At 41.4% G+C, this 14,064-nt stretch overlaps 1 non-coding gene across 1 annotated transcript; it reads left to right on the top strand.

The window, feature by feature from the left end:
- Window positions 1-564: 564 nt before the first annotated feature.
- On the top strand, window positions 565-666 carry LOC123821238. The gene has a single exon (XR_006786088.1). It is a non-coding gene; the product is annotated as a U6 spliceosomal RNA (small nuclear RNA).
- Window positions 667-14,064: the final 13,398 nt, after the last annotated feature.

Here is a 14,064-nt window from a genome sequence, read left to right as displayed (position 1 = left end):
GGTCTTATCAGTTGCCCTGCAGCAAGTAAGACTAGCTCCTAGGAGCAAGCTCCAGTGAGCCTCTACAAAATGTTACATGGGAGACCTTCCGTAAGACTAAGTATTATGATCTTGAAAATGATCATATTATAAAAGCATTAGATACTGTAAAATGTGTAGTTTGTAGGTGCTACTTTATCTGTTATACATAAATATGCTTCTAGCCTATTAATGTTTCCCATGACATGTCCTCACATTGCATGAGCCCAGGGATTAGAGCTTCCTCCTAACTTGGAAAAAATCAACACCCTGAGGGTCAGCTACAACCTAAGTGGAATGGACCCTATGAAGTTCTAGTTAAACCTCATATACACCATTCACAAGGAACATTTGTGAACACTTAACTGATAAAGCTTGGATATCTGAAATTACTTTGCAAACAAAGCAGGAAAACTGAGTCCTGGCTTGGTCAGGAAGAAGAGATGTGAACATCTGGTAAGTAGCCTGCTTCTGCCCAAGAGTAAAATATTCTATATTAAACACCCCATCTTAACTTGTTATTGTTTTGGTTTAAATGATATCTGTGCTTGCTTTGGCAGTGCATATACTAAAACTGAAATGATACAGAGATTAGTGTGGCCCCTATGCAAGGATAACATGCAAATTCATGAAGCGTTCCATATTTTTAAGAGTAAAGCTTTTTACAACAGGGGCTGCAGAACAAATCAAGCACATCCTGGCTAATTTCAAAAACTACCAGTAGTTTTTGCTGAAAACATGAATCTAGATGCCATGGTTCTCTGCTGGACTACCATGAAGATGGTGGAACCCATATACGATTTTCTTTAAGGATGGTTTATAAATGGAAAAATGTTAGCAAATTTGGCAGTTTGGATCAGTCAGCTGTCATAACTGGCTGCTGCTTTTCATCTTCACGCCAGGACTAGGGCAAATGGGACTGATGTTATCTTGAGCTCGTCATTTATTTTGACCCTGATTTTTTTTTGGAGCAGAGGCATTGTTTTTAAGAAAAGAAAAACATGTCATATAGGTTTTCTAAAAATGAAATGCATCTAAACTTAAAAAAAGAAAAGCCAGCGTGTTTTACTTTCCTGGTTGTGATATTTGCTTGTGTAGTCCTACAGGGTGGTCTACTTTTTATGCTCTCTTACACTCTTCCTGGCTTACTCTGTCCCCTTATCTATAGGAAGTAGCAAGAGCAGTCGTGGCCAATAGTCCCCAAGATTGAAGAATAAACAACAAAAAGGGGGTAATTGTCACTGCGGATCTAGCTCAAAGAGGCCTTATCCTGTTTCTCACAGGATACTGAGTTGTTTTCCAGAGACCAGAGAACGAACTGCAAGCCACGTAGCTCCAGTATGCACAGAGGAGAGGCTTCGCCCCCTCGCTGGAAACAAGGGCAGGGACAAGAAGCAAAAGCTCTGCTGTCCAGAAGATACAGTGCTGAAATCCCTTGACTCTCGCCCCAAACCTTGTACCAGGAAGACAGATTTGAGCCTTGCTGGGTGACTTCACAATAATGCTTTTTCTTTTCTCAAAATCCAGTGCCATCGCATTGGCTTCTCTGTGTTGGGCAGTGAGCCCTTGCTCAGTAACAAATTCATACGGAGGCACAATTTACAAGTATCTACAAAATGGGAATATTTCATCAAAAGTGATATCAGCTTAAAATGGCCAAAATAGGGCACTTTTGATACCCATAAATTAACCTTTTTCATGAACTCATTTGGGAAAAACTGGCTCTAAAACTGAGCTCAGTGAATGGGATGCTTACCTTGACTGGAAAAGAGAAGCCTCCAAGGAATGCAGATAAATTTTCTCCTCTTCAGGAAGTTAAGAAGAAACTTTTAAAGGCTGGGTTTGAGCTCAGATAAAATTTCTTCTCTTTGGGAAGTTAGTCAGAAACTTTTAGAGACTGGCTCTGAACTAAAGGAGTCTTCTGAAACAGCTCAAGGCCAGTATCCCAGGTCCCCCTACTCCCCAGCCGCCCCACTACTTCCTGAGCTCCTTGTGCAGACTCGTCCTCCCTTCCTCCCCCTCCTTTTCTCTCCTCAACATCTTTTCCACCACCACCCTCTACTGACTGAGGGGAAACTAAGAATAGAAAGCCAGACAAGGATAGGCTAAAACAACCAGAAATTCTGGCAGCTGCCTTCAGAGAAAATCTGGTCTCAGGATGAGGGGAAACCAGTATTAATTGACTCTCCCTGGACTAAAATAGAATTAAGAAGTCTAACTAAAGATTTTCCTAATCCTATTCAAGTCCCTTATGGGTTTGCAAAGGAATTTGATTTGTTAGAATATATGATCCTGGCTTTTCTGACCTGTTTCAACTAATACAACCAGTGGTTTCTGAGAGCAAAGCAACAGAATGGTTAAATGAGGTTTGCTGCAAAACTCCTACAGAGGACATTTTAAAACAAAGAGAAACAGACCTGGAAAAATGCAAGTAATTAGCCCACCAGCTTCAACCCATCCTTGAGATATTTCTCCAGAAAATAGACTGAACAAAAATCCAGCAATATAAACAAAAACTTGATGAAATCATACTTAATTCTTTTTTTAATATTTTGAGAAAAACTTTCAAACAATATTTAGGACTATCTTCAGACAGTTTTAAGGATCTTTAAAATGATCCATTGCTCAATTCAGCATTTTTGGAAGGATTAGATGAGGAGCTTTTAACTCATTAAACAACATGAATTAAACTGGCCAACCACACATACTAACATACTAGCAATTCTGGTCAAACAATTATTTAAAACTATTGAAAAGAAATTAAAAAATAAAGCTACTTGTATCATGAATTTACGGTCCAGCAGTTAAGCAATCAGGTCAAACCTCCCTGAAATTTTTTCTATGAGGGGAAAGGTGAGTCTGCTTTTACTGTAAAAATCCAGGTCCTGTTAAGGAGGATTGCAGAAAAAAAAACTGAAATATGATTTAGAAAAAGAAAAGGAACAGGAGAAAGCACAGAGTAGATCTGAGGAATATTAGGGGGCATTTCCTCTCCTCCTTGCCAATACTTTTGGAGAAATTGAAATTACCATAAAAGGAAAAACCACTAAGTTTGTTGTAGATACTGGAACTAGTTTATCTTTTCTTAATCCTACCCAACTAAGTTGCCCTCTCCCTCAGAGTAAAGCTTCTGTCCAAATGGTAGGGATATCTAATCAACCAATGTTGATTTCAAATCAGAATCTATTCTCTTTCAGCCAGGGAATGGTACAGGGCAAATATATTTTTACTAATCAAATCTGCCCTGATAGGGTGAGACTTTCTTGAAACCCATAATGCCCACGTATCCTTTTCTCAGAAGGGTGAAATGTATTTAGAACTGTATGAATTAGATGCTGAACCTACTGAGAAAACAATGATTTTAAAGGAAGCTTCACAAGCAGAAATTAATCTCCAGGCTAAACATTTGTTGTAGAACATTCCTGTGGAACTCTGTGTTCTTTTCAGCACAGATATTGACAAGATTAAATCAGCCACTCCTATCAAAAGAACTATTGACAACACTTTGCCTCTACCTAGTATTCATAAATATCCTTTAATATCTGATGCACTAGCTGGAATTAGGCCCATGATACAAGATTACTTTAAAGGGAGCCTTATGATTCCATGCATGAGCCCCTGTAATTCTCCTATCATTCCAGCAAAGAAGCCCAGTGGAAAAAAATAGAGATTTGTACAGGATCTCAGAGCTATAAATAAGTAGTTATTCCCAGACATTCTGTGGCTCCAAATTTACACACCCCATTATCAGCCATTACTGTGGCTCGTAATGCCCCAAGGTTATACAAAAAGTCCCACTATTTCTCTCAGATACTAAATGCTGATTTTAAATGATGTTGAATTTCCCAGAGATTCCACTATAATCCAATATGGTGATAATTTACTTTTGTGCTCTAGGACATTGCTAGATTCCCAAAAGGATACAATTTATCCATTACAACAGCGAGCTATCAAAGGACAGAAAGTCTCAAAAGACAAGCTTCAATTCTAATTAATCCTGAAAGACTCAGAGGAATCTTATCCTTTCCTCCTTCAAGAACTAAGGAACAGATTATGGTACTTCTAGGACTGACTGAATACTGTCACAACTGGCTTCCAAATTTTTCATTTATGGCTCAGCCTCTATGTGTCTTATTAAAATTAGATGGACCTGATAAATCCTAGGGAACCCCCAAGGGGAAGTGAGAACAAGCTGAAGAAGCTCTAAGGAAGATTTATCTAAAGTTCCCACTTTAGGACATTCTAATTATAAACTTCCTTTCTTCCTTTTCATGCATGAAAATATAAGGCAATGCTTTAGGAGTTCTAATTCAGTGACATGGAGATCACCATAGACCTATGGGATATAACAGCCAGCAATTAGACTCCGTAGCAAAAAGGCTCCCTCCCTGTATAAGGGCCATCACAGCCATGTGATGCAAACAAACAGAAGAAGTGGTTATGGACTCTCTTAAGAACTCATGTTCTTCATTCTGTTGAGGTTTTGCTAAACTCTCACCATACTCAGCATTTATCAGCCAGCCAACTGGCTCCTTATGAAGTACTCCTGCTTTCCACACCTAATATTACTTCAGCCTGATCTAAGCCTTAATCCAGCAACTTTTCCGCCTTCTTTACAGGATAAGGACACCCACAATTGCGCTTTACTTACTGACCACCTTCTTGCTCCTAGGAAAGATTTATAGGAAATTCTATTGATGATGCTGACTTAATTTAGTTGGCAGATTGATCTTATCTTAAAAATGAACAGGAATATTACCAAGCTGGATATACAATAACTCCCATGGTGTATGTATCGAAAGGTCTTATTTAACTGAAATAAGATCAGCCCAAACCCAAATTAATTGCTCTAATCCAAGCTTGCCAAATGGCCAAAGATTAAAGAGCCAATACTTACACTGATAGTTACGATGTTTTTGGTGTAACTCATGACTTTGAAATGTTATGGAAAGAGCAAGGCTTCTTAACTTCCCCAAGGCAGTCTGTAAAGAATGAAAAACAGGTTGCAGAATTATAAAATGCCACACAGCAACTGGGACAATTGGTAATTATCAAAATTCCATGGCATTCTGAAGTTACCACCGTGGAAGCAAAAGGGATTCATTTAGCTGCTGCTGCTGCTAAACAAGCAGCACTAAGCAATCAAATGATCCAGATCCATCCAGAATATTCTTTGCTCCCTGATAAATCAATATAAGCCCTTTTACAGTTCCAAAAGATAACTAGAGAAAAAAGAAAATATGGCAACACAAAGGGGAATCTTTGACCCAGACAAAGCGATATGGCTTGAACCCAATGGAAAAACAATCTTACCTAGAGGGACTCAATTGCTTATCCTTCAACATGTACGTGAACTAACACATTGGGGTCCTGAAAAGATAATTTCAGGGAGTGAACAATATTACTGGAAACCTTCTCCAGCTGTAGCTCATAAAACATAAAACAGATGCTCCATTTATCCAAAATATAATCCTGGAAAACCACTCTGTGAATCCCACTGACATATCCTGTTCCCTTTAGATCCATTGGAGGGAAGGCAATTGGATTTTATCCAAATGCCACCAACGCAAAGACACAAATATGTGTTAGTTATGATTTGTCTGTTCTCTCATTGGGTTGAGGCATTCCCTTGTAGGAGAACAACCACCTTAATGATAGGTAAATTTTTATGGGAAAAAGTAATTCCCAAATGGGAAATTTCCTTTGAGTTACACAGTGACTGAAGGACTCACTTCAGTGGGGAAATAATGTGATCCAATTGTAACATTTGGCTTAGCATACAGCATTTTCACTGTGCTTATTACCCCCAGTCCTCTGGGTTGCTGCAATATACCAACGGTACAATTAAAATTCAACTAGCTAAAATTTCAGAAACTTTTAATCTCCCTTGGCTAAAAGTTCTCCCTGTAGTGCTCTTCAACCTACTCCTCCTTTGAGGATATACTCCTTTGGAAAACAGCCATTCTACTTATAAAATAGTCTCTGGATGCCTTATACATCTGGATGAGAGGGCATGTGAATCAGCCTTACTGAAAGGAGACATTCTGCATTATTGTCAAGGACTTATTAACCGGCTTAAAGAAACTGATAAATTAGCAACTGACTCATTTTGTATGAAGACTTAAAAGATGATGGTTTATAACTAGGAGATTTTTGTCTATTGAGACATCAAATAAAAGACTCTCTCCAACTTTATCAAAAGGGACTTTACTAGGTATTACTAACTAACCCATGTGCAGCTAAAATGAAAAGAGTAAACTCATAGATTCACATTTCTCATCTAAAAAAGACAGCTAAACATGAATGAATATCTACTCCTATCTGAAACTTGCCCCTGTCTACAACAGACACCAAAGATTCCTCAAGAATAAGAAGCAACCGACATCAGAGGCAGGCAGCTCTCCCAAGACATTGACAATGTGTGTTCATCAGCAGATCAACGCTGAAGTCAGAAACCAATTGTTTGATTGGTATGGTACTATTCATAATAATAGTTATACTTATTCTTTGGGGTTTTTTTATAGCCCTACTGTTAAGGATTACTGGAGATATATAGAATAACTTTTAATACTTTTTATGGCTTATGTAAATGTTATATTACCTGCAAAATACAAAAAAAAATGAGACAGCAAAACTCAGATGATGATAGTTCACAGAATAGAAATGATCCAGACTGTTTTTTGCAATTGTTGCTGTAGACAGTCAGTGGAAGTGTGGGAAGCCAGTAGCAAGGTGAGAATGGGCTTAGCTGGACATTTCAGAGGGGTATGCCATGTAGAGGTTGTGCAGGGGGTGCAGGAGCCACAAGATCCAGGGGTGCCCCACAGACTCCAGCTGGCTTTTCCAAATGTGGAGTACTAGGTCCAGCATTGGGTTAAGGACTGAGGCATGCAGCACCTACAGACTTCCTGATGGTGGGTCCTGCAGCAACCATCTCCCCACTGACCCTCATACTACAAATAGTCAGGGATCAACAGGGAGTCTCCCCCATTTGCTAAGATGGTGCAGGGTGTGGGAGGGAGGTTCTTACACTGAGCACACCAAAAGCTAGAAAGATGAATGGATAGAGCTCAAGTACACCAAAGCTAGCAAGATAATTGGATAGAAAAAAAAAGTCTCCCATCCTTATCCCTATACAAATCACAGGCTTAAGCAAGGTGAGATGGTCTTTGATATAAGAGTCTACCATTCTCCCAGGTCACGGCACCTGAATAAACCTCTTTCCTTTTGTACCAGAACATGTCTCAGGAGTTTGGATTTTGTTGCCACCAGAGCTGAACGTGTGTTTCAGTTACACAATGAAGTCCATAAATCTGGTTACTTTCCATTTACCTGCTTTTCCCTTTTAGGAAAATTTGGCCTCAACTCACATCTCATGATGGTATTTCCTCATTCCTAATGGTCCATCATTTTCAACAATGTGATGTTGATACTGAGACTTCCAAGGAATGGGGCTTCCCAAAACTGTGAGACCATATTATCCAACCAAAAGGTTAGTCCACCAATGCATCCTTCAGACTGCTTTATGACCAGAAGGGGGAAATGTGAACAAAATGAGGCTCCATAATAACTCTGACAAAGCTCAGTGACTGAAAGTAACCTGACAGGGTGATCTGACCCCAAACTTATAACTGGATAGGTCACTGGGCCCACATCTCAGGCACATAACTTCCCTAGTAAAAAGTTTATCTTTGTGATAATCAAGCCCTCCCCATTGTTCTTGTGCTTCTCTGTTGACACCTTTGAAGAGTCAGAGTAATCCTCTTTCTCAGACACCTTGGAGTCATAGCCACCCTCAAGGAAGCACATCATCTTGTTAACTATCATATAATCCAATTACAGAGATGTCTTCGCTGACAACCCACCCCTTGTTGATAAGGGAAGTTCTCACTGTAACTAGTTGTTCTATCAGGGTGTATCTGATTTTCACTTTCTCCCACAGTTGGGACCAAAAGTCTAAAGGGCACTCACTCCTTTTGTTGTTTTTGCCATGATGCCCATGCTTTTGAGGTTTCTCAGTTACTGAAATAACTGATAGGAGAACTCAAGAGTTAACGATTTTAGCCTTAACTGATAGGCTCAAGTGATTAGTTCACTTGCATAGCTGTTATCCCAGGAACTGGAATACCTGACGTACCTGCCAGTCTTTGTGCCCTAGGGGCTCTGCAACAGATGCAAATGGTCTCTGAGTTGTTTATCAACAGATAAGAAGTACTAGGAAAATTGCCCCCAGACTGCAACTCTTTTTCCCAAACCCCTTACCTACCCTTTTTTCTCCTTATAAAAAGGTTGGCTTGAGATCAGATATTAAGTGGTTTTTGAGGACACATAACCCAATGTCTTCTCAGATCACTGGCATCTGAATGAAACACCCATAAAGATTCAATCCTTGTGTCTACTTATTGGTTCTGGTAGTGACAGGCAGCATGAATGCCAGCTTTTCCAGTTTCACAACTAATTCAAATGGCAACCCTGCCTGTGAGATTCTAAGAGCTTTAGTCTGTTTGACCAGTATTTTTGTTTTCTCAAAGGCAGTCAGTTCAACTCCCCAGTCCTATATATATCCCTTCTTAAGTAGGTGATATACTGGAGAGAGACATTGTGCTAAATGGAGTATAAAAATTCACCAATACCCCATAATTACCACAACCTCCTTTGGTATAGGGTAGCCTTGTACTTTGTCTGTGATAGCCCTGGGAACACCACAGTTCTTACCCAACCATATGACTCCCCAAAACTTACTGCAGTGCCCAGACATTGACTTTTCTGCAGATTTGCTGCCCAGCTTCTGTTGTGAGTGGTTCAGTAAAGCCTACAAGACTTTCTGTCCCAGAGGCAATCTTCACAGGTTAACATGTCATGGTATAATAAGCCCATTTCATAGAGGTAGTAAAGAAAAATAGTGACAGGTCCCACTCCACCATCCTGTGGCATATAGTGGGCTGTGTGCCACGGGGGAGCACCTGGAAGGCATGCCCCAAGTGGGAAACACATTTTCTAACATTTTCTTTGCCACTGTGAGGCCACCAGCCTTATGGCAGGAAAAGGCTTCGATCCACCCAGAACATATACATACAACAGCAAGAACATATTGAACCCATGCTAAGTGGCAGTTGAATGATGTCCAGACTAAATGCACTATGGTGTATGAGAAATGCAAAAGCCAAAAATGGGACTTGCCAGGGAGCCTGGAAGAACCAAGCATCTTTCTTGGGTTTCTCATAGCTCTGACTATTCATCTAATTCATAGCTATTGTTTACCCATCTTAATTTCTAATTCAGGAGCTGAATGTTGCCATGTTACAGGGACATCAAGATGGCAAAAGTCTGACAATGAGGGGTCATTTTTGCTGAAGCAGAATGGACTTCTTCCATATTTACTACAATCTTTATATATTTTGTTGCTGCTAAATTTTCATAGAAGTCAGCCAGGTCATTTCAAACACAGGTTAGACTTTACTTAAGATTCAGTTAAAAAAAAGATTCAGGTTTCTTATGTAATTAAGGACCTGATTAAGACAACATAAAACACAGAAAATTATTTTAATAAGGAATCGAGGCAGATAACTTTCATAATGATGTCTTGCCAGGAGCAGACCCATAATACAGGAAACTTTTAGCATAAAGTGAAAGAGAACCAAACTCTAATTTTACATCAGCTTACTTTTGATACTCAAACTAATGTACTAATTAAATTCATTTCAATCTTATTTTGACCACATAGAACTTTCCTTCCAAAGATGCCTTTTCCACAAACCGTCTACAATTTTTTGTCCCTTTTAATCTGTCTCTTCTTACTCATTCAGAAGTAACCAAGGCCCATTTCTTCAGTCTTCTGGCTGGCTCACCCATTGTTATGTGAAGTGTCCCAGGGCTGAGAGGTGAGAGGATGGGCCTGACAACTCCAGAACTAGACCAAAGAGTTTATTACGGGACTTACATGCCAGGCATATCTTGGGTGGCAGCAAGATGGTGATGTGGATATCCTCTGCACCACATGGCAGGTGCTAAAGAATTATTGGGTTGGCCAAAAAGTTCATTTAGTTTTTTCCATAAAATAAAAGACACACTTTTCATTGTTACCAGTAATTTTTTGACTTGAATATTTTGAGTATATCAGCTATTTCCTGCACAGTATAATATTGATTGTTCTCAATATCTCTATTTGATCGCTATCAACTTCAACTGGTCTACCAAACTGTGGAGCATCATCTAGTGAGAAATCTCCAACAAAACTTCACAAACCACTTTTGACATGTTCGATCAGTCACAGCACCTTCTCCATCCACTGCACAAATCTTTTTTTGTATTTCAGTTGTATCTTGAACTTTCTTGAAATAATAAAGCATAACATGCCAAAGATGTTGCGTATTTTCCTCCATCTTTAATATTAAAATGGCTACACAAAATTTGACCAATTTTCATAAGTTTTTTTAATGCATTCATATGTGACAACTGTCACAACACAATCTAACAAAATTGTTTCAGATGACGTTAAAGACAACTAAGTACTACTAGAGTCATCTAGTGAAGACAAAAAAATGAATTTTTTGGCCAACTCAATATATAAACTAGGGCAAGATGCACAGGGATAGTGGGGTGTGACCTGCCTGTATAAAGAGAAAATGCCTTACATGCATGCCAGGGACAGGGCCATGGCCGGTTCAAGGAGCCAGCAGCCTTGCAGCATAGGAGGGGGTTACTCAGACAGTCTCTGAGGGGATTTACAGAAGCAATCTCCATTCTGGCCCAGATCCAGTCATGTCATGGAGCAATAGAATTTCCTCTACAACAGATCACAGTCTCAAGATAGGTGTTCATCTCAAGGTTCACTGCACTGGATCTCCCAAATGGCCATCCTCAGCCAGACACTCTCGAAAAAACAAATCCCAGCATTGTTCAGCACAAGGGAGATGCACAGCCAGCTAGCTCTTAGGCCATCCATGCAGGTGTGAACATTGATCAAAGATAACACTACAGGTAACACTACCAGTTCCACCAACACCAGCATACCTGGGAAAAGTGGCACCTGGAACCTTGAGATTCATGTGGCCAATAAACAAATCATCTGACAATAATCAGATCCAATCTGATTATTATATATGCCTAAGTAGATGCACATATATGCCTAAGTAAGGTATATACTAGGGTAGGCCTAGGATTGGACTTGAAGTTATAATACAGTAATAATTATTTGTGTTATTTTCTTCTATAGGCTTTTCTAAAATTTCCGAAACTAAATTTATTCTTAAGAACTAAGAGCAAGATTCCAAAACTACACCCTGAAAATAGAGACCCTGTGGCTAGGGGAAGGGAAGACAGCTTGGGGACATTCAACTGACTGTGGAAAGCAGCAGGTGGCCTGAGTGAAGCAGATAGAAATGGAGATTCTGAAGGGAAGCTGCTAGGATTCCGGGAGACCAGGATGGAGGTTGGGCCCCGGATGTAATAATCCCAGCCGAGGTGATAGCCCCACAAGTCAGACACAGAGAATGAGAAGAGACGAATGGAGGTGACCCAAGGGATGGAATGAGGAGGGTCCCAGGGTGAAGAGCACCAGAACACATGCTGGAAGCCATTCTCTTTATAGGAACCAGAGCTCCAGGTAGAGAGAGGGTGGTGGCCTAGTTACCTGAGGCCTACACCTGCACAGAGAAGCCATGGCCAAGGGGAAGGCCAAGAGACTGGCTTTATGAAACAAGGCAAAGAAAACCAGTGACCCTAAGGCAAGGGGAATGCTACGGGCCATGCAAACCCCTGCAAAGCAGATACTGCCACATGCAGTGAAAATATGAGAAAACCACAACATTGTCTTGTATCCAGAGGAGTCTGGACATGGGCCCAGCTGAAGAGTCAGAACATGCTACTGAACTCAGGGGACCTTGCCACATGGGCCCCAGCAGAGGGGAACAGAACAAGACAGATCCCAGGAGGACTATCTGTGACTACCTAAGAGTGAGTAAAGACCAGTAGTCAGAGAAGTTCCCGCCTAAACTCTCTGTTTGGAGGCCTGCAGGACATTGCCTTCATAGCCAAATGCAACTGAGAATTAGGCTAGACCAACATGCAGGCAGAAGTGCCAAGAGAGAAGGACTATTATTGTTGGCCAGGAAAGCTCTCCACATCAGAATGCACCAGCAGGAACATCAGCCCATATGGAGAAAGTAGGCACCAAACCCATCTTACTGCCAGGCCTTGGATATGAAGAGTCTGTAGCATGAAGAGCTTAATGCCCATGGAGACAGGTGACCAGAAACAGCACTTGATGTATCCCACCTACATAAATCTTCACTGAAAACCTGACTCACACCCAGGCCAGTTACCTGCCCACAGCCCAGCCAGGTACCATGGACTGTGGCTGCTGTGCCAGCTACTCTGGGACTAAGGGCAATAAGCAGCCCCACTAGAAGATTCAGGAATAGGAACAAAGGGACAGAAGAGCTCAGCAGGCAAGAATCCACAGCCTAGAAGTTGCTGAGGGTGAACAGTGAGTCCCACCCCCTACCAAGGCAGCCTGCAACCTTCCACAGGAAAAGAACAGCTCTGGAGGAGGCGAGACATTTAGGGGAGAGGAAGCCACCAGCATGGCCTTTAGGAACAGGTCTCTATTTGCAGTAGAGACACAGGAATCAAACAGAGTCCACAGGGGTCATCTCTGAACACACCTGGCCACTGAAACACAGGCATTAGCAGAGTCTCCATCTGATCTTGAGGACCTGCTTCATACCTGTTCTTCCTAGGGTGTCAGGAAAGTGTAACTGAATGCAGGTCCAGCTGTCTGCCGCTATGAAAGCCAATATTCGAGAGGCAGGAGTGATGTAAAGGAAAGTGGTTTATTGTCAGGTGCTGGCAACCTGGAAGATGGGAGACTCGTGTCACAAAGCCCATCTCCTGGGATGATGGGGGACTCATGTCTCAAAGTCCAACTCCACCTCTCAGTGGAGGCAGAAGTTTTTGTAAGGAGGGAGAGGGGAACAGAACAAAGAGATCAAGGAAGGTGGTTGGAAAGTCTCTACATGCAGACGAGCACTGTCCGATAAGACAAGTAACAGGCCAGTGTGCATTGTCCTGGCTCCTCGTCACCCTGGCTTTCCATCATCCTCGCTCCACAGCTGAAGGTCAGCAAATCTCCCGCAGCTGGGATGCCTGAAGGTCGGAGTCTGTATCCTCTGGAGTTAATGCCTAGGATTCTTACACAAACATGCTCTTCATCTACAAGCTACATATCAGTCAGAGTCAGCACTTACAGAAACTATGTCAAAAGAATGGTGGGGTGGGTTACAATTTCCCACCATTACAATTTTCTGCTATTACAAAAGTACCCCTGCCTCCTTCCAGGCAGTAATGTACCACTGCCTATTCAACAAGCCTCAGCCAGTCCTCATGCATTTGTCTGTAACAGCCCAAAATAGGAAACTCGAGTCCATCAACAATAGATTGGCTATTCTAATTGTTGACTATAGAGTAGTCCACAGCAGTACACATGAACTATTACTGCTATTTGTATCATAGATAAAGCCTCAAGTATTGAAAAATAATTAAATACTATGATGCTTTTATAACATTCAAAGACAGAGGCAAGATTGAAATGAGCTATGTTTTCTTAGTATCATTTGAACTTCCTGCCTGGGCATGAGGGCTCAGACAAAAGGAGCAGGACTCTGGAGGAAGCAGGAAAGATCCCCACCCCACCTCCATTATCCCCAGATTTGTCACAACAGAACCTGAAGGTCAGGGTGGGCCAAGTATAGAGCTAGCTGAGTACATCAGCCTCACCAAGTGGCTCAGCCTGGGGGCAGGTGAGATGATCTACAAAAAACTGCAAAGCTCTCTGTCCTCACAAGAGGTTCAAAGAATGCCCAGACCTAAAAACACTAATGTCCTTTGCCCCCAGCCAGCTCTGTACATCAGGTACAGCCTGTTGCACAGGCTGGTGCTAGCAACTCCAGCTGAGCATCCATGGCATGAAGTCAGAAGTCTAAGCAACTCTCCCAACATGGGTTTTGTTCCTGAGACAAAGCAAGTGTCAGGTGGTGAGTAGTGAGT

Source organism: Phyllostomus hastatus, unplaced genomic scaffold, assembly GCF_019186645.2.
Source record: "Phyllostomus hastatus isolate PE091 unplaced genomic scaffold, TTU_PhHast_1.1 phas_contig_38, whole genome shotgun sequence".
In the NCBI taxonomy this organism is placed as follows: domain Eukaryota; kingdom Metazoa; phylum Chordata; class Mammalia; order Chiroptera; family Phyllostomidae; genus Phyllostomus; species Phyllostomus hastatus.
Note: the sequence above shows the minus strand (reverse complement) of the source record. Positions and strands in the feature narration are given on the sequence as shown.